At 44.2% G+C, this 20,654-nt stretch overlaps 1 long non-coding RNA gene across 1 annotated transcript; it reads left to right on the plus strand.

Annotated features, from left to right (window-relative positions):
- The first annotated feature begins 16,585 nt into the window (after positions 1 to 16,585).
- Positions 16,586 to 19,819, plus strand: LOC138676137 (uncharacterized). Its single transcript, XR_011320746.1, has 2 exons — positions 16,586 to 19,121; positions 19,212 to 19,819. It is a non-coding gene; the product is annotated as an uncharacterized lncRNA (long non-coding RNA).
- Positions 19,820 to 20,654: the final 835 nt, after the last annotated feature.

A 20,654-nucleotide genomic window follows, 5' to 3' on the forward strand; every position in this document is an offset into this window, starting at 1 on the left:
ATGACTTAAAATGAGATGTGGTCCCTAAAAAAAAAATGGTGTTGTAAAAATGAGAAATTGCTGGTCAACTTTTAACCCTTATAACTCCCTAACAAAAAAAAATTTTGGTTCCAAAATTGTGCTGATGTAAAATAAACATGTGGGAAATGTTACTTATTAAGTATTTTGTGGGACATATATCTGTGATTTAACCCCTTCATGACCCAGCCTATTTAGACCTTAAAGACCTTGCCGTTTTTTGCAATTCTGACCAGTGTCCCTTTATGAGGTAATAACTCAGGAACGCTTCAACGGATCCTAGCGGTTCTGAGATTGTTTTTTCGTGACATATTGGGCTTCATGTTTGTGGTAAATTTAGGTCAATAAATTCTGCGTTTATTTGTGATAAAAACGGAAATTTGGCGAAAATATTGAAAATTTCGCAATTTTCACATTTTGAATTTTTATTCTGTTAAACCAGAGAGATATGTGACACAAAATAGTTAATAAATAACATTTCCCACATGTTTACTTTACATCAGCACAATTTTGGAAACAAAATTTTTTTTTGTTAGGAAGTTATAAGGGTTAAAATTTGACCAGCGATTTGTCATTTTTACAACGAAATTTACAAAACCATTTTCCAGGACGTCCCCCTGACAGCACATTGGAGGACGTCCTCCTCCTCCTTGCAGGGACAGGAAACACAACACGAGAGGTTAAAAGGTCCCACTCCACCCCCTTTTCCTCAGTGTTTTTCCTGTCCCTGCATGGAGGGACACACGAGAGGATACAGCGCTATACAAGCGGGAAGACTCACCAGTCCGGAGGGCTCGGGGGATTGTGCGGCTAACGCCAATATCCTTTCCCCGCATCATTAAGCCCCAGGCAGAAACTTCCCGGTGGGGAGTCCCTCTGCCAAAAGACCAGTCGAGCGGACGAGCTCCTGGGTCGAACCGCTTCCTCCCGGTGGGGGGCTCTCGGTTCGGGCGCCAGGAGAAGAGGCGCCGCAAGAGGTCCGGCGCCAGCGGCAGCAGCGTGCGTTCCACTGAGTGGAACGCGGAAGTAGGTTTGTTAGACCGAGTGCAGTACGTCCGGTGTCAGGCGCAGGTAAGGTGACGTCACATCCGGGGACGGGGCCATCTCGGCGTGCGTTCCACCTGGTGGAACGCGGAAGTAGGCAGCTTTAAGGGCGCAAGGCTCAGGGCACTCGCAGATGGTTATCCAGCGCTTCCTCTGGTAGGAGAGCGCCGGAGTGTATCCCTGGAGAATATTTGCTGCAGGACAAACGTGCGAGCAGTCTGCTGCGGACATGCCGGAGACCAAGGGTGAGTGCAGCAGACGCTGCTATATCCCTTTTATACATATGGGAGCATATGAGATCATGTACTGATAGTAGTATTTCTCCACAGAGGATATGGAGAACAGGAATGAGGAGATAGGGGTAAGTGCGCAATGCGCAGAGTACTCAAATATACGCCTGCACACACTGAGCCGTTCTTGTCCTTATGCTTACATTTAGGATAAAGAGGCCAGTCAAGCTCCCCTCCCTCAGACTAAAAGGTCTGGCAAGTCATTGACTAAATCTAAGAGGTGCTCTCTATGTAACGCAAAACTTTCAGAAGCATACAAAAAGGATCTGTGCAGCTCTTGTATTAAGAAAATTGTCAGAGAAGAACAACCATCAATGTTGTCCGAAATGAGGAATATAATCCGGGAGGAGGTCCAGAATTCCTTAGCTTCAATGTCACAACGGGAAGTGTACAGTCCGGGCCCGGCTCGTAAAAGACCAAGGAAAGATCCAGAACAGGAGGTTCAGGATGGTTCATCGGAGGCGGAATCAGAATATAGAGGTTCTGATCAAGAAGAAGGAGAACTGCCAGTAGAAGAACAAGAAGGGAAGAGGTACTACTTTCCAGTTAAAGAAACAGAAGAACTGGTCCAGGCGGTCAGACGTACTATGCAGGTGAAAGAAGATCCACAGCCGAGATCTAGACAAGATCAGATGTTCGGAGGGCTCACATATCAGGAACGGACGGTGTTCCCGGTGAGTGAACACATACGTAAGATGATCTCGCAAGAATGGAAAGATGCGGAACGAAGATTGGTGATGTCCAGAGAGTTTAAAAATCGTCTTCCGTTTGATTCAGAAGAGATCAAGACATGGGAAGAGATTCCGAAGGTAGATGTCCCTTTAGCCAAGGTGGCAAAGAAAACATCAATACCTTTCGAAGATTCATCTAGTCTTAAGGATGCAATGGATCGCAAGGCGGATATCCTTTTACGTCGAGCCTGGGAGACTTCAGCAGCTTTAATAAAAACCAACATCGCAGCTACTTCTGTAGCGAGATCCATGTTCCTGTGGATGGAACAGCTGGAAGAACATTTAATTAATAAGACTTCACGGGCGGATATAATTGCTTCTCTGCCTATCATTAAGTCAGCCACGGCCTTTATGGCAGATACATCAGCTGAATCTGTGAGATTTGCGGCTAGAAATAGCTCCTTGTCCAATGCAACACGAAGGGCTATTTGGCTTAGATCTTGGTCGGGGGATAATGCATCCAAAAATAAATTATGCGCCATTCCATTTTCAGGTTCCAGAATATTTGGTCAGGCTTTAGATGACATCCTAGAGTCAGCAGCTGATAGTAAAAGAGGGTTTCCCGAGGATAAACCCAAGAAGTTTCAGCCCTTTCGGAGGAGGCCTCTCCCCCCTCCCCCTCCCCCCCGCAGATTTCCAGAGTATAGAGAACAATGGAGATCAGGTAGAGGATCCTTTAGGAGTTCCTACGCTCAGAATAGAAGGGGTAGGAATTCCTTGTTCGGTTCTGGCTATAGACCAAGGAAACAATGACGCCATAGGAATAGGCGGGAGATTAAGTTTCTTCCTCAAACAATGGAGTCAGATCTCAGACAACGATTATGTCCTCAAGATAATCTCAGAAGGTTACAGAATAGAGTTAATATCCCGCGTACCTCAGAGGTGGATCTTACCAACAATGTTAGCCAAAGATTCCCCTATGTTTCTAGACCTACAAAAACTGTTCGACTCCGGGGTTATAGTTCGGGTTCCTACTCCAGAAATAGGTACAGGTCACTATTCCTCTCTTTTTTCTATTCCAAAACCGTCAGGGGAATCCCGTACAATAATAAATTTAAAACCTCTGAACGTTTTCGTCAAATACAAACGGTTCAGAATGGAGTCGATCAGGTCCATCATTCATCTTATAAACAAAGATTCGGTAATGTGCACTCTCGATCTGAAGAGTGCGTATTATCAGGTCCCGATACATCTCTCTTCTCAGGAGCTTCTGAGATTCTCGGTAAGTCTCTCGGACATGACCTGCCACTTCCAATTTCAATGCCTCCCTTTCGGTCTAGCATCCGCCCCAAGAATTTTCACCAAATTGGTAGCAGAGGTGGTGGCTTTCTTAAGAAATCAAGGAATAACAATAATTCCATACTTAGACGATTTTCTGGTTGTGGCACGTTCAAGGGCCATTCTGCTACAACACAGAGATCGGGTCATAGCAGTATTAGAGGAAATAGGATGGGTGGTCAACAGAAAAAAGTCACATTTAAAGCCAGAATCCCAGAAGATATTTCTAGGAGTACTCTTGGATTCTACAACCAGGCAGTCCTTCTTACCAAGGGACAAACGAACCTCATTAAAAAAGATGATCTTTGGAATTCCAAAGAAGTCCAGTGACGATAAGAGCAGCTATGAAAGTCTTGGGGAAGATGACAGCATGCATTCCGTGTGTCAGATGGGCTCAGGCTCACTCAAGGCCTTTACAAGAACAGATACTCATGGTATGGGATCGACGTCGTTCCACATTAGACAAGAGGCTAGAGCCATCAATGAAGACAAGAAGATCACTACGATGGTGGATCCAGGACTACAATCTAAAAAAGGGCATCCCTTGGATATCAACCCCTTGTGTGATAATCACCACAGATGCAAGTCAGTGGGGATGGGGAGCGCACCTAGAAGGAAAATTCTTTCAGGACAAGTGGCCCGAGGAGATCAGTCAGATGTCGTCAAATTACAGAGAATTATACGCAGTCTGGGAAGCTCTCAGAAGAAACCGTTCATGCCTAAAGGACAAACATGTAAAAATCCTATCCGACAATGTAACAGCGGTATCCTTTTTGAGGCATCAAGGAGGTTCCAAACACAAAGCGCTTCAAAGTCTAGCGCAGAGAATATTTGCCTGGGCAGAAGACGTTGTCTTTTCTATAACAGCAGTGCATCTAGAAGGGTCACAGAACATACTAGCCGACTATCTAAGCAGAAAGAAAGTTTCTCCAACCGAATGGGAACTAAGTCAAGAAATGTTCCAAATTCTTTGCCACCGTTGGGGAACGCCCAGGATAGATTTATTCGCCACAAGGAAAAATTCAAAGGTTCCCAGATTTTATTCCCTCAACCCTCTAGACATGCCGGAAGCAGTCGACGCCTTAAGTCAAGCATGGAGCGAACCTCTGTCTTACGCATTTCCACCAATAGCACTTATTCCAATAGTGCTCAGGAAGATTCAGGAAGACCAGGCAACAGTGCTGACAATTGTACCATTCTGGCCAAAGAGAAGTTGGTTCCCATGGTTGGGGGGCCATGGCATCGGGAGACCCTATCATGCTCCCGTTATGGAAGGATATAATTCATCAAGGGCCTGTTTTACACCAAAACCCGGAGAGACTGCATCTATCAGCATGGATCCTGAGAGGGACATCTTGAAATCCAGAGGTCTTTCAGATGAAGTAATTACAACCATCCAGGCTAGTAGGAAGCCTGTCACCTCAGCCATCTACCACAAGATCTGGAAAAAATTTTGTATGGGAAGTGGCGGGTCAGCTGTGATTCCGGGGGTCTTGGATGTTCCTAGAGTCTTAAAATTCTTACAGGCAGGCTTTGACTTGGGGCTCAGGCCAGGTACAATAAAAGTCCAGATCTCGGCCCTTAGTACTTTTCTGGATTATCCATTAGCTTCCCATCCCTGGATAATCAGATTTGTGAGGGCTATCCAAAGATTACGGCCTACCTTGAGACAGCTAGCTCCCACTTGGGACTTAAATTTAGTCCTTAGGGCTCTATGTAAAGATCCCTATTCTCTAGAGGAGGACATGCCTATTTCAGTTCGTACCTGGAAGACGGCCTTCCTAGTAGCGATTACTACAGCTAAACGCGTAGGGGAAATTCAGGCTCTATCAATTAAGGATCCATATCTTCAAGTCAGAGAGGATCATATAATCCTAAAATTAGACCCAGCTTTTATCCCAAAAATAGCTTCAGCAAAAAATCGAGATCAGGAAATAATTTTACCTTCCTTTTGTGAGAACCCTTCTAATGAAAAAGAACAGGCTTTACACTCCCTGGATGTTAGGCAGGCAGTATTAAACTATCTAGAGGCCACTAGCTCCTGGAGGAAGGATTCTAATCTTTTTATCCTATTTGGAGGTAAGAATAAAGGTAAAAAAGCTTCCAAGGCGTCTATAGCTAGATGGATTACTACTATAATTTCAAAAGCCTACGCATCAGAAGGGATAGCGTGCCCAACAGGGATTAAAGCTCACTCTACTAGGGCTGTTTCAGCATCATGGGCTGAGCGAGCAGGAGCGTCACTAGATCAGATTTGCAAGGCAGCAACTTGGGCCAGAGTAAACACGTTCTGTAAGCACTATAAGCTAGACGTAGTAGCAGCTCAGCAGACGTCTTATGGGAGGAAAGTTCTCCAAGCAGTTGTCCCACCCTAAACGTAGTTTTCTTTGGTATTCTCCAATGTGCTGTCAGGGGGACGTCCTGGAAAATGGGTATTATTACCTACCGATAATTCGGTTTCCAGGAGTCCATCCTGACAGCACCGTTATTTCCCCCCCTATGTATGCCAGTTCATATGCTGTAATATGTTTGGTTAATAAAGTTTTCAAAAGTATATCTATCCATGGTGTGGTACTTGTCAAAACACTGAGGAAAAGGGGGTGGAGTGGGACCTTTTAACCTCTCGTGTTGTTTCCTGTCCCTGCAAGGAGGAGGAGGACGTCCTCCAATGTGCTGTCAGGATGGACTCCTGGAAACCGAATTATCGGTAGGTAATAATACCCATTTTTTTTTAGGGACCACCTCACATTTGAAGTCAGTTTGAGGGGTCTATATGGCTGAAAATACCCAAAAGTGACACCATTCTAAAAACTGCACCCCTCAAGGTACTCAAAACCACATTCAAGAAGTTTATTAACCCTTCAGGTGCTTCACAGCAGCAGAAGCAACATGGAAGGAAAAAATGAACATTTAACTTTTTAGTCACAAAAATTATCTTTTAGCAACAATTTTTTTATTTTCCCAATGGTAAAAGGAGAAACTGAACCACGAAAGTTGTTGTGCAATTTGTCCTGAGTACGCTGATACCTCATATGTGGGGGTAAACCACTGTTTGGGCGCACGGCAGGGCTTGGAAGGGAAGGAGCGCCATTTGACTTTTTGAATCAAAAATTGGCTCCACTCTTTAGCGGACACCATGTCCCGTTTGGAGAGCCCCCGTGTGCCTAAAAATTGGAGCTCCCCCACAAGTGACCCCATTTTGGAAACTAGACGCCCTAAGGAACTTATCTAGATGCATAGTGAGCACTTTGAACCCCCAGGTGCTTCACAAATTGATCTGTAAAAATGAAAAAGTACTTTTTTTTCACAAAAAAATTCTTTTAGCCTCAATTTTTTCATTTTCACATGGGCAACAGGATATAATGGATCCTAAAATGTGTTGGGCAATTTCTCCTGAGTACACCAATACCTCACATGTGGGGGTAAACCACTGTTTGGGCACTCGGAAGGGAAGGCGCGCCATTTGACTTTTTGAATGGAAAATTAGCTCCAATTGTTAGCGGACACCATGTCGCGTTTGGAGAGCCCCTGTGTGCCTAAACATTGGAGCTCCCCCACAAGTGACCCCATTTTGGAAACTAGACCCCCCCAAGGAACTTATCTAGATGCATATTGAGCACTTTAATCCCCCAGGTGCTTCACAGAAGTTTATAATGCAGAGCCATGAAAATAAAAAATAAAAATTATTTTCTCAAAAATGATCTTTTAGCCTGCAATTTTTTATTTTCCCAAGGGTAACAGGAGAAATTTGACCCCAAAAGTTGTTGTCCAGTTTCTCCTGAGTACGCTGATACCCCATATGTGGGGGTAAACCACTGTTTGGGCACATGCCGAGGCTTGGAAGTGAAGTAGTGACGTTTTGAAATGCAGACTTTGATGGAATCCTCTGTGGGCGTCACGTTGCGTTTGCAGAGCCCCTGATGTGCCTAAACAGTAGAAACCCCCCACAAGTGACCCCATTTTGGAAACTAGACCCCGAAAGGAACTTATCTAGATGTGTGGTGAGCACTTTGAACCCCCAAGCGCTTCATAGAAGTTTATAATGCAGAGCCGTGAAAATAATAAATACGTTTTCTTTCCTCAAAAATAATTATTTAGCCCAGAATTTTTTAATTTTCCCAAGGGTAACAGGAGAAATTTGACCCCAATATTTGTTGTCCAGTTTCTCCTGAGTACGGTGATACCCCATATGTGGGGGTAAACTACTGTTTGGGCACACGTCGGGGCTCAGAAGGGAAGTAGTGACTTTTGAAATGCAGACTTTGATGGAATGGTCTGCGGGTGTCACGTTGCGTTTGCAGAGCCCCTGGTGTGCCTAAACAGTAGAAACCCCCACAAGTGACCCCATTTTAGAAACTAGACCCCCCAAGGAACTTATCTAGATATTTGGTGAGCACTTTGAACCCCCAAGTGCTTCACAGACGTTTACAACGCAGAGCCGTGAAAATAAAAAATCATTTTTCTTTCCTCAAAAATGATGTTTTAGCAAGCATTTTTTTAGATTCACAAGGGTAACAGGAGAAACTGGACCACAGTAATTGTTGCGCAGTTTGTCCTGAGTATGCTGGTACCCCATATGTGGGGGTAAACCACTGTTTGGGCACACGTCAGGGCTCGGAAGTGAGGGAGCACCATTTGACTTTTTGAATACGAGATTGGCTGGAATCAATGGTGGCGCCATGTTGCGTTTGGAGACCCCTGATGTGCCTAAACAGTGGTAACCCCTCAATTCTACCTCCAACACTAACCCCAACACACCCCTAACCCTAATCCCAACTGTAGCCATAACCCTAATCACAACCCTAATTCCAACCCTAACCCTAAGGCTATGTGCCCACGTTGCGGATTCGTGTGAGATATTTCCGCACCATTTTTGAAAAATCCGCGGGTAAAAGGCACTGCGTTTTACCTGCGGATTTTCCGCGGATTTCCAGTGTTTTTTGTGCGGATTTCACCTGCGGATTCCTATTGAGGAACAGGTGTAAAACGCTGCGGAATCCGCACAAAGAATTGACATGCTGCGGAAAATACAACGCAGCGTTCCCGCGCGGTATTTTCCGCACCATGGGCACAGCGGATTTGGTTTTTCATATGTTTACATGGTACTGTAAACCTGATGGAGCACTGCTGCGAATCCGCAGCGGCCAATCCGCAGTGTGGGCACATGGCCTAATTCTAAAGGTATGTGCACACGCTGCGGAAAACGCTGCGGATCCGCAGTAGTTTCCCATGAGTTTACAGTTCAATGTAAACCTACGGGAAACAAAAATCGCTGTACACATGCTGCGGAAAAACTGCACGGAAACGCAGCGGTTTACATTTCGCAGCATGTCACTTCTTTGTGCGGATTCCGCAGCGGTTTTACAACTGCTCCAATAGAAAATCGCAGTTGTAAAACCACAGTGAAATGCGCAGGAAAAAAACGCGGTAAATCCGCAGCGGTTTAGCACTGCGGATTTATCAAATCCGCAGCGGGAAAAATCCGCAGAGAACCAGAATACGTGTGCACATACCGAAACCCTAACCCTACCCCTAACCCTATTCTAACATTAGTGGAAAAAAAAAATTTCTTTATTTTTTTATTGTCCCTACCTATGGAGGTGACAAGGGGGGGGGGGGGGGTCATTTATTATTTTTTTTATTTTGATCACTGTGATAGATTATATCTCAGTGATTAAAATGCACTTTGGAACGAATCTGCCGGCCGGCAGGTTCGGCGGGCGCACTGCGTATGCGCCCGCCATTTTGGAAGATGGCGGCGCCCAGGGAGAAGACGGACGGGACCCCGGCTGGATCGGTAAGTATGATGGGGTGGGGGGGGACCACGGGGGCGGGATCGGAGCACGGGGGGGGGGGGAATCGGAGCGCGGGAGGGGTGGAACGGAGCGCGGGAGGGGTGGAACGGAGCACGGGGGGGTGGAACGGAGCACCAGGGGGGGTGATTGGAGCACGGGGGGGAGCGGAGCACTGGACGGAGGGGAGCCGGAGCAGTGTACCGGCCAGATGGGGGGGCGATGGGTGGGGTGGGGGCACATTAGTATTTCCAGCCATGGCCGATGATATTGCAGCATCGGCCATGGCTGGATTGTAATATTTCACCAGTTATAATAGGTGAAATATTACAAATCGCTCTGATTGGCAGTTTCACTTTCAACAGCCAATCAGAGCGATCGTAGCCACGAGGGGGTGAAGCCACCCCCCCTGGGCTAAACTACCACTCCCCCTGTCCCTGCAGATCGGGTGAAATGGGAGTTAACCCTTTCACCGGATCTGCAGGGACGCGATCTTTCCATGACGCCGCATAGGCGTCATGGGTCGGATTGGCACCGACTTTCATGACGCCTACGTGGCGTCATGGGTCGGGAAGGGGTTAATTGCATAAAAATTCAAAGTTGGAAAATTGCGAAATTTTCATAATTTTCGCCAAATTTCCGTTTTTTTCACAAATAAACGCAAGTACTATCAAGAATTTTTACCATTGTCATGAAGTACAATATGTCACGAGAAAACAATGTCAGAATCACTGGAATCCATTGAAGCGTTCCAGAGTTATAACCTCATAAAGGGACAGTGGTCAGAATTGTAAAAATTGGCCCGGTCATTAACGTGCAAACCACCCTTGGGGGTAAAGGGGTTAAAGGGAGCCTGTCACCCCCCAGGCGGTTTTAACTAAAAGAGCCACCTTGTGCAGCACTAATGCTGCATTATATCAAGGTGGCTCTTTTAGTTGTCCCTTTCAATGCTAAAATAATTTTTATAATCTGTCCCTGATACCTCAAATTCGTCCTGGGGGCATGTCTTTTTTTTCCGCCAGATAGATACGCCTCCCAGCAGTCACTCAATACTCTGTGCACAGGGCTCTGCCTTCATTAACGTCCAACTGGGGCTCCTGGATTTACCGCCTTGTCAGTGACCACCACGGTGCGTCCCTGGCTTCCCAGACGGCCTCCGCAGTTGGAGCAGCAGCCACAACAGCGACCACTTTTAGGAAGTCAACACACAGCAGTCGCCCGTGTGTTCTGATGCGGCCCCGTTGCCTGCGCTGTAAGTTCGAAGGGCATCGCACTCTGCGCATGCTCGAAAAAAAAACTTAAAGCGACGGGGCCACAGCCGAACACACGGGCGACTGCTGCGTGTTGACTTCCTCAAAGTGGTCGCTGTTGCGGCTGCTGCTCCAACCGTGGAAGGTCGTCTGGTAAGCGAGGGACGCACCGCGGTGGTCACTGACAAGGTGGAAATCCGGGAGCCCCAGTGGGACGTTAATGAAGGCAGAGCCCTGCGCACAGAGTATTGAGTGACGGCTGGGAGGCGTATCTGTCCGGCGGTAAAAAGACATGCCCCCAGGACGAATTCGAGGTATCGGACAAATTATAAAAACGATTATTTAGCGTTGAAAGGGACCACAACTAAAAGAGCCACCTTGACAGAATGCAGCATTAGTGCTGCACAAGGTGGCTCTTTTAGTTAAAAACGCCTGGGGGGGTGACAGGTTCCTTTTTAAAGTTTTTTTTTTTTTTTTTTTTTTTTTTTTTTTTTTTTTGTGATTAAAATCGTTATCCAAGAAATATCGTTTCTCCTTGGGGAGATCGACATACTAAGCATGCCGAGATGAGACTTAAAGCCGCAATGCTCCTCTGGGTAGTACGCTAATTATGCAAATTGTCTCTTCAGAGAGGAAGAGAGCTATAACTCTAGTGCTACCTGTTGGAAGGTAGATGTGATTAAAACAAATGTTCATGTGCTGAGATCTTATAAATGTGTCCCTGCCGTGTCTTACTGTGCAGGAACATGGTCTGATGATACCACAGCTCCCGGGTAGGGGAGGACAGAGTATACAGATATTTATATTAGGGGATCACAGCTGACTTTCTTTGTGGTAAAACTTCTTTTTTTTTTTTTTTAACAGGCAGTGAAATGTTTTACTTCACAAAAAAGAGCTGTAATGTCTGTATATTCTTTTGTTTCCTCCCCTGCCCAGGAGCTGTGCTATGATCAGACCATGTCCCTGTAGTGTCACACTGCAAGAGCATATTTATAAGATTCTCAGCACAGGAACATTTTATTTAATCACGTCCTGTTTTGGACCTTATTTTAATTCCAAGATCTAGTGAATAAAATTAACCTTTAGTTCATGGGGAAACCCCTTTTTAAGATGGGCCATTTATTGGAAGCAACATGTACGGTACTTTGACAAGACTTTGGAAATATTTAAGGTGGCTGGATGCAGTTGTTTTCCTACATATTACTCCACAGGTCTACCATGAATCTTTGGGGGATCTGCTACATTCACTACCTGGTTAGCTAGTGCTGGAAATCCCAGCTACAATTTTAAACAGAAGCAAGATCTACTGTTTAACCCCTTAATGACCACCAATACGTCTTTTAACTGACATATGAGAAAATAGCATCCCTATACAGGTGGCAATCCAGCAGCTGTCTGCTGTAGCTGACAACTTGCTGCATCCTTCCTTTTTGGAAGTGCATTTGAACAGCAAGGTGGTTTGCTGTTAAGGGAACTAGAGAAAAAAAAATCTATAAAACTTCAGCATAGCGAGTGTGAGCTGAGCGTAAGTGTGACTTGTGATTCAGTGACTTTGGAATCAGGGAGTTTCCAAGGGAGGAATTACTGAATTGCTGTCTGTTTTTTATTAATACTTTGTATTTATTTTTTTTATTTGACTCTTCTGTCTGGTGCAATCTCCATTAGGAAATGTGCTCTACTCTTGTTAATGCCATCCAGTGCACATCTTGCCACATGTATACAGTCCTTAAGCGCCCGGTCGAGGGTGCATACTGCTGTGCGAGATGTGAGCACGTTGTGCATTTGGAAACCCAGATTCTGAATCTAAATGTGCAGCTGGCAACACTGAGATCCATAGACAATATGGAGAGGAGTCTTCTGCTCACGGAGCAGACGCTCAATGGGATAGATGAGGGGGGGGATGGTAGGATGGAGCTGCAGGACGATGAAGTAGCAAGCTGGGTGACAGTTAGAAAGCTGGGTAGAGGGAAGAGAGCCAGGGAGGCTAGTCCTGATCTGGAACATCCCAATAAGTTTGCTAAGTTGGTAGATCAGGGGGGTGCCAGTACAGGGGTAGCACTGCTGCAGCCAGGCATGTCCTCTAAAAGCTGGAGGAGTGACTGCTCCAGTAAGGAGGGAAATGGGAGAGCAGGGCAGGCCAGACAGGTGCTGGTAGTGGGCGACTCAATTATTAGGGGAACAGATAGGGCAATCTGTCACAAAGACAGGGATCGTCGAACGGTGTGCTGCCTACCTGGTGCTCGAGTCCGACACATCGCTGATCGGGTGGACAGATTACTGGGAGGGGCTGGTGAGGACCCAGCGGTCATGGTGCACATTGGCACAAATGACAAAGAGGTAGGTGGAAGGTCCTTAAAGATGATTTCAGGGAATTAGGCCGCAAGCTGAAAGCAAGGACCTCCAACGTGGTATTTTCCGAAATACTGCCTGTGCCACGCCAGAGAGGCAACGGGAGATTAGGGAGGTTAATAAGTGGCTCAAGAATTGGTGTAGGAAGGAGGGGTTTGGGTTCCTGCAGAACTGGGCCGACTTCTCAGTTGGTTACAGGCTCTACGCTAGGGACGGGCTGCATCTCAATGGGGAAGGTGCAGCTGTGCTGGGGTAGAAAATGGCTAGAAGGTTGGATGAGTGTTTCAACTAGGGATTGGGGGGGGGTATTAAATTTATAGGAGGGGAAGATGGTGCAGACAGAGACCTGGGCACAAATAAGGAAGTTAGGGGTGGCGTTGGCATGGGGGTGGGGTTAATAATTTAAGAAATAGAGGTACAAAGAGGAACATCAAGTGCATGTATACAAATGCCAGAAGCCTCGCCAACAAAATAGACGAATTAGAACTAATGTTGGAGCATAATTATGACATGGTGGGGATATCTGAAACATGGCTGGATGAGAGCCATGACTGGGCTGTTAACTTGCAGGGCTATAGCCTGTTCAGAAATGACCGTACAGATAAGCGAGGGGGTGGGGTGTGTCTATATGTAAAATCGTCCTTAAAACCCATCCTGCGTGATAATGTAGGTGAATTTAATGAAAATGTAGAATCCCTGTGGGTGGAGATAGGAGGGGGGGTTGGGAATAAATTACTGATAGGGGTTTGTTACAAATCTCCAAAAATAATGGAAGCAATGGAGAATATCCTCGTAAAGCAAATAGATGAAGCTGCGACTCAAGGAGAAGTCATTATTATGGGGGACTTCAACTACCCTGAAATAGATTGGGGAACAGAAACCTGCAGTTCCAGCAAAGGTAATCGGTTTTTGACAACTACGAGAGACAATTACCATTCACAACTGGTTCAGGACCCAACAAGAAGGGGGGCACTGCTAGACCTAATATTAACCAACAGGCCAGACCGCACAGCAAATATAAGGGTTGGGGGCACTTGGGGAAATAGTGATCACAAAATAATAAGTTTTCATGTATCCTTTAAAAAGATGTGTAATAGAGGGGTTACAAGGACACTAAACTTCAGGAGGGCAAATTTCCAACGGATGAGACAGGATCTTGGTGCAATTAACTGGGACGATATCCTGAGACACAAAAATACACAAAGAAAATGTGAGACATTTATTAGCATCCTGGATAGGACCTGTGCACAGTATATACCGTATGGGAATAAACATACTAGAAACAGGAGGAAACCAATATTGTAAGGAGCGCAATAAGTGACAAAAAGAAAGCATTTAGAGAATTAAAGGAAGTAGGTAGTGAGGAGGCATTAAATACAGAGAATTTAATAAATTCTGTAAAAGGCAAATCAAGGCAGCAAAGATTGACACAGAGAGACTCATTGCCAGAGAGAGTAAAAATAATCCTAAAATATTCTTTAACTACATAAATGGTAAGAAACTAAAAAATGATAGTGTTGGCCCCCTTAAAAATAGTCTGCGTGAAATGGAGGATGAGGAAAAATCCAATATGCTAAATGACTTTTTTTCATCAGTATTTACACAAGAAAATCCCATGGCAGACAAAATGACTAGTGATAAAAATTCCCAATTAAATGTCACCTGCTTAACCCAGCAGGAAGTGCGGCGGCGTCTAAAAATCACTAAAATTGACAAATCTCCGGGCCTGGATGGGATACACCCTCGAGTACTGCACGAATTAAGTACAGTCATTGATAGACCATTATTTTTAATCTTTAAAGACTCCATAATAACAGGGTCTGTACCACAGGACTGGCGTATAGCAAATGTGGTGCCAATATTCAAAGAGGGGACAAAAACTGAACTCTGAAATTATAGGCCAGTAAGCTTAACCTCTACTGTGGGTAAAATCCTCGAGGGCATTCTAAGGGATGCTATACTGGAGTATCTTAAGAGGGATAACCTCATGACCCAGTATCAGCATGGGTTTACTAGGGACCGTTCATGTCAGACTAATTTGATCAGCTGCTATGAAGAGGTAAGTTCCGGACTGGACCAAGGGAACCCAGTGGACGTAGTGTGTATGGACTTTTCAAAAGCTTTTGATACGGTGCCACACAAAAGGTTGATACATAAAATGAGAATAATGGGGATAGGGGAAAATATGTGTAAGTGGGTTGAGAGCTGGCTCGGATAGGAAACAAAGGGTGGTTATTAATGGAGCACACTCGGACTGGGTAGCGGTTAGCAGTGGGGTACCACAGGGGTCAGTATTGGGCCCTCTTCTTTTTAACATATTAATGACCTTTTAGGGGGCATTCAGAGTAGAATTTCAATATTTGCAGATGACACTAAACTCCGCAGGGTAATCAATACAGAGGAGGACAATTTTATATTACAGGATGATTTATGTAAACTAGAAGCTTGGGCTGATAAATGTAAGGTCATGCACTTGGGTAGAAGTAATAAGGTGTATAATTATGTGCTTAATTCTAAAACTCTGGGCAAAACCGTCAATGAAAAAGACCTGCGTGTATGGGTGGATGACAAACTCATTCAGTGGCCAGTGTCAGGCAGCTGCTACAAAGGCAAATAAAATAATGGGATGCATTTAAAAGAGGCATAGATGCTCATGAGGAGAACATCATTTTACCTCTATACAAGTCACTAGTTCGACCACACTTAGAATACTGTGCACAGTTCTGGTCTCCGGTGTATAAGAAAGACATAGCTGATCTAGAGCGGGTGCAGAGAAGAGCGACCAAGGTTATTAGAGGACTGGGGGGGGTTTGCAATACCAAGATAGGTTATTACACTTGGGGCTATTTAGTTTGGAAAAACAAAGACTAAGGGGTGATCTTATTTTAATGTATAAATATGAGGAGACAGTACAAAGACCTTTCTGATGATCTTTTTAATCATAGACCTGAAACAGGGACAAGGGGGCATCCTCTGCGTTTGGAGGAAAAAAGGTTTAAGCATAATAACAGACGCGGATTCTTTACTGTAAGAGCAGTGAGACTATGGAACTCTCTGCCGTATGATGTTGTAATGAGTGATTCATTACTAAAATTTAAGAGAGGGACTGGATACCTTTCTGGAAAGGTATAATGTTACAGGATATATACACTAGATTGCTTGATAGGGCGTTGATCCAGGGAACTAGTCTGATTGCCGTATGTGGAGTCGGGAAGGAATTTTTTTCCCCAATGTGGAGCTTACTCTTTGCCACATGGGTTTTTTTTTTTTGCCTTCCCTTGGATCAACATGTTAGGTTAGGCTATGGGTTGAACTAGATGGACTTAAGGCCCCTTCACATTAAGCGACGCTGCAGCGATACCGACAACGATCTGGATCGCTGCAGCGTCGCTGTTTGGTCGCTGGAGAGCTGTCACACAGACAGCTCTCCAGCGACCAACGATGCCGGTAACCAGGGTAAACATCGGGTAACTAAGCGCAGGGCCGCGCTTAGTAACCCGATGTTTACCCTGGATACCATGCTAAAAGTTAAAAAAAACAAACACTAGATACTTACCTACCGCTGTCTGTCCTCCAGCGCTGCGCTCTGCTTCTCTGCTCTCCTCCTGTACTGTCTGTGAGCCGGAAAGCAGAGCAGTGACGTCACCGCTCTGCTTTCCGGCTCACAGACAGTACAGGAGGAGTGCAGAGCACAGCGCTGGAGGACAGACAGCGTTAGGTAAGTATGTAGTGTTTGTTTTTTTTTAACTTTTAGCATGGTATCCAGGGTAAACATCGGGTTACTAAGCGCGGCCCTGCGCTTAGTTACCCGATGTTTACCATGGTTACAGTGAAGACATCGCTGGATCGGTGTCACACACGCCGATCCAGCGATGTCTCCAGGGAGTCCAGCGATGAAATAAAGTTCTGGACTTTATTCAGCGACCAACGATCTCCCAGCAGGGGCCTGATCGTTGGTCGCTGTCACACAGAACGATTTCATTAACGATATCGTTGCTACGTCACAAATAGCAACGATATCGTTAACAATATCGTTATGTGTGAAGGTACCTTTAGTCTTCCTTCAACCTTAATAACTATGTATCAGCCACGATCAGTGTTGGCACCGGCCATGGCCATTTAACCCCTTAGATGCTGCTGTCAATAGTGAATACATGATATAAATGTTGTGGGGATTCTCTCTTTATCCCCATCAGCACCCTGAGATCATGATTGTGTAGTCCCGATTGCCATGGCAATTCACTGCCAAATAGCGGCCAGAGTCTGCCGGCTATAGCGACCTGTTCAGAAGGCGATGACCTTTAGATGGTAAAAAATGCACTTTTTCATTCCTGTCATGCCACTTTGTATTAATTCCTGAAAAGCACTTGAAGGGTTAAACTACCTGATGGCAGTTTTCAGTATGTCGGGGGTGGTGTTTTTAAATTGGCAGCACTTTTTGGGGTTTCCCAATATATGGGACCCCAAAAGTCACTTCAAACCTGGATAGGTCCCTAAAAAAAAAAAAATTTACAAAAAATTTCCATGAAAAACTGCTGCTCCACTTTTAGGCTATTCCGGAGCTTTCCCAATGCAATTAAATAGCGGTTAAAAACGCAAAAAATCCACGAAATTAATGAACATGCTGCAGTTTTTACCACAATGCGTTTTTTTTGTGGAAAAAAAACGCAACATATGCACAAAAATTGCGGAATGCATTATAAATGATGGAATGCATATGTATGCGTTTTTATAGCGAAAAAGCGCGAAAAATCCTGAACGTATGCACACAGCCTTAAACCTCCTAAAATGCTAACAAAATAAAATTTTACAAATGGTGCTGATGAAAAGCAGACGTGTGGGAAATGTTATTTATGAATGCTTTTCTGTGGCATGACTATCTGAATTAAAGGGATAATCATTCAGTTTGAAAATTGCTAAAAAATTTTTTTACATTTTTGTCAAATTTCTGATACTTTAACAAATAAACATCCATTATTGCAATGTTGCAGCGAACAAACTGATTTCTGGCAGTTTACCAATCAAGGTAATTATTTTTATATATGGATCGGGCGAATTTGAACAGTGCGATAACAAATGTGTATCCTAATTTTTTTTTATAATTTTTATTTATTTTTTTTTTTTTTTGAATGGAGTGTGATTTGAACTTTATTTCGTTATTTTTTTTATTTTTTTTTTTTTATTTTTTTTTATTCGGTAGTCTCCATGGGATACTAGAAGTGCTGCAGCCGTGCTCCATGTAGCAGAAATACTTGCTATGAGCGCAGACCACTGAGGTGAATATGCTTTTTTTTTTTTTTTTTTTTTTTTTTTTTTTTTTACTCTGGGGAATATAGGATTTAGGAAGGGATGTCCAAGTAATGCACAACCCCTTTATTGGTTGATTAGTTGAATCTAAAAAAAAGTGTGAACTCAGATGCGCTGTTAAAATTTTTAATTGAACCATAAAGTTGTAGGTACAAAACCTAAATGCCGCTTCATACACATTTGAGAAAACTCAGCTAAATTGTGCACTAGAACCTCCCTCGAAATAAGCGGTCACCAGATGTCTTGTCAGCTGTTTACTCCCTATTAATTGCATGTGGAAGTTTTGGCTGATCCCCTTAAAGGGAACATATATGTGCTGCCTGATCCAAGGGCAGCATGAGTTCATCCATACGTGTGAACTGTGAAATTCTGCTGTGTTTCATAGCTGCCAGGGACTAAGTTGCTTGGGAAACTAGTAGGAAATGTGGGTTCCTGGTTTCTCCCCACCTGCGTCTGTATGTAGTATGAAATTCAGGTACTGGGTGCTCCCATATAACAAAGATCCATATGATCACCAGGCATGAACAAGAACAATTAAATTTTATTAAAACCACACTTGTTTATATGAAGAAAAAAAAATCGAGGCTACTAAGGTTGGTTTCAAATTTGCGGTTGTGTCAGCAGCGTTTGACGCATACATCTGCATGTGTCTTGATTTCCTATCTTTAAACATTGTAGACGCAGGTGCATGCGTTTGCTCGCTGGGCGTGGCTAACGCACCATGTTGGAATTTTTGAGGCTACAAATATGCGCAGGCATACGGATGAATGCATTAAAAAATGCATTACTGTCTATCGGAATGCATGCGTCCGCATGTCTGCGTTCTATGCGCGTGTCCAGGAACTGATTTAGACACGCCCTCCTGGAAATATCAAACGCTTGTAAAAACGCATGCAAACACTTTTTTTGGGGGGTGGGGTTTTGCCATCATGCGTAAGCTGATGTGAATAAAAAAATCTGTTATCATGCGGTTGCGGACAATACGCTGCGTACTCCACTGCAAATGTGAACCTAGCCTAAGGCCGGGATCACACATACGCGAGATACGGTTGAGTCTCGCAGGTGAAATCCCTCCTCTGGCGCCGGCGCTTGGGAGCGGAGCATGCAGCTCCATGTGCTGCTGCACGCTCCGCTCCGGAGTGCCGGCGCCAGAGGAGGGAATATACCTTATCTTACCCATGGGCAATCTCATATTTACTCAAAGATAAAGTATATTCCGAATTGCTATGAGTCCAGGTTTTTGCGCATCCAGTTTCACAGCACATGTGTGCGACATTTCTTGTACATCCATTTCCCCCTCACCAGTTGTCTATTGAATTTTAATAAATTTTATATCTTTGATTTAATATTGACCTTCGCATATATATTTTTTTTTCTTTGAGTGGTAACTTGGTAGCCATAGATGTATGCGATACATCCTTTTAAAATCGGAATCAACATGACAGCGTTAGAGAGAGCGCACACGTGTGTGTTCACGCGTGCTTCTTTCACGCATCAGCGGGCTTGGCCGCTGACCAGAACTTGACAGCTTCATGTATCGGCTGTTGATTTCAGTTTGGGAAATGCATGAATGTAGCATAACTTGTGACAATGAGATATGTCTAAGTACCGGTATATATAAAATGTTGACCTAAGCCGAAGCTGTATGCACTCTGCACATGATCTTGTATTTTTGGTTTGGATAATTTTCTGTTTGTCACTCTAGGTACGATCACTTTTGATTTGTGTGTGTTTGTTTTAATAAAACTTTACTGATACAACTTTGCGTGAAGGTGTGTTAATGTGTCAAGTACTGGGTGTCATTTTAACAGATGGCCAAATTCTAAAACTATATAGGTATTGAGCATTTAATATCCCCATCTTCTATTTTGTAATTTAGATTATATCTCTACATGTCAAGTGTGAAAATTGTCTTGGCTGCCGGAGGATCGAAGGGTTGATTCGAGATGGGCAGTACAGTGGCTCAGTACTGTAACCTTGCAACATTGGGGACAAATCCCAACAAGGAAAACATCTGCAAGGAATTTGTATGTTTTCCCTGTGTTTATGTGGGTTTCTCCCCAATTTACTGATAGAGAATTTAGACCCAAAGAGGATAGTTATGTCTGTTAAGAGCTGTGGATTGTGTACTACATAAGTGAGTAAAAATAAAAGCATAAAGGGAATGAATATATACTGCGTTCCACACCCATAGGATTGGAATGCGGTGAATATTCATTTCTCTTAATTAGCGGCACACGTGACCACCGGCAGCTGCAGGAAGGCTCCGACTGACACTGTGCTACCTGTTAAATGTACTAGTTGTGTATAAGACAATGTACTAACAGATGTTAGTTCCTCCTGCAGTAAACAAAAAAAATCATTTTTTTTGTAATTTTTTTTTTAAATGGGCTATTAAAGGATTAATTTCCATAAGATAGGTGATAACTTGCTGATTGTTGGGTGCATAGAAAGGGGCTTTAAGTTCTGTAGAACCCATATAAAATGGAGCAGCAATACACATGCTTTATAAAAAAAAAATAATTGCATTTAGATCACAGCTCTAAGTACAGGGCTTGGATCATACCGGAGCGCCATCGGGTAGCTGATCAGATG

This window comes from Ranitomeya imitator, chromosome 4, assembly GCF_032444005.1.
Source record: "Ranitomeya imitator isolate aRanImi1 chromosome 4, aRanImi1.pri, whole genome shotgun sequence".
In the NCBI taxonomy this organism is placed as follows: Eukaryota; Metazoa; Chordata; class Amphibia; order Anura; family Dendrobatidae; genus Ranitomeya; species Ranitomeya imitator.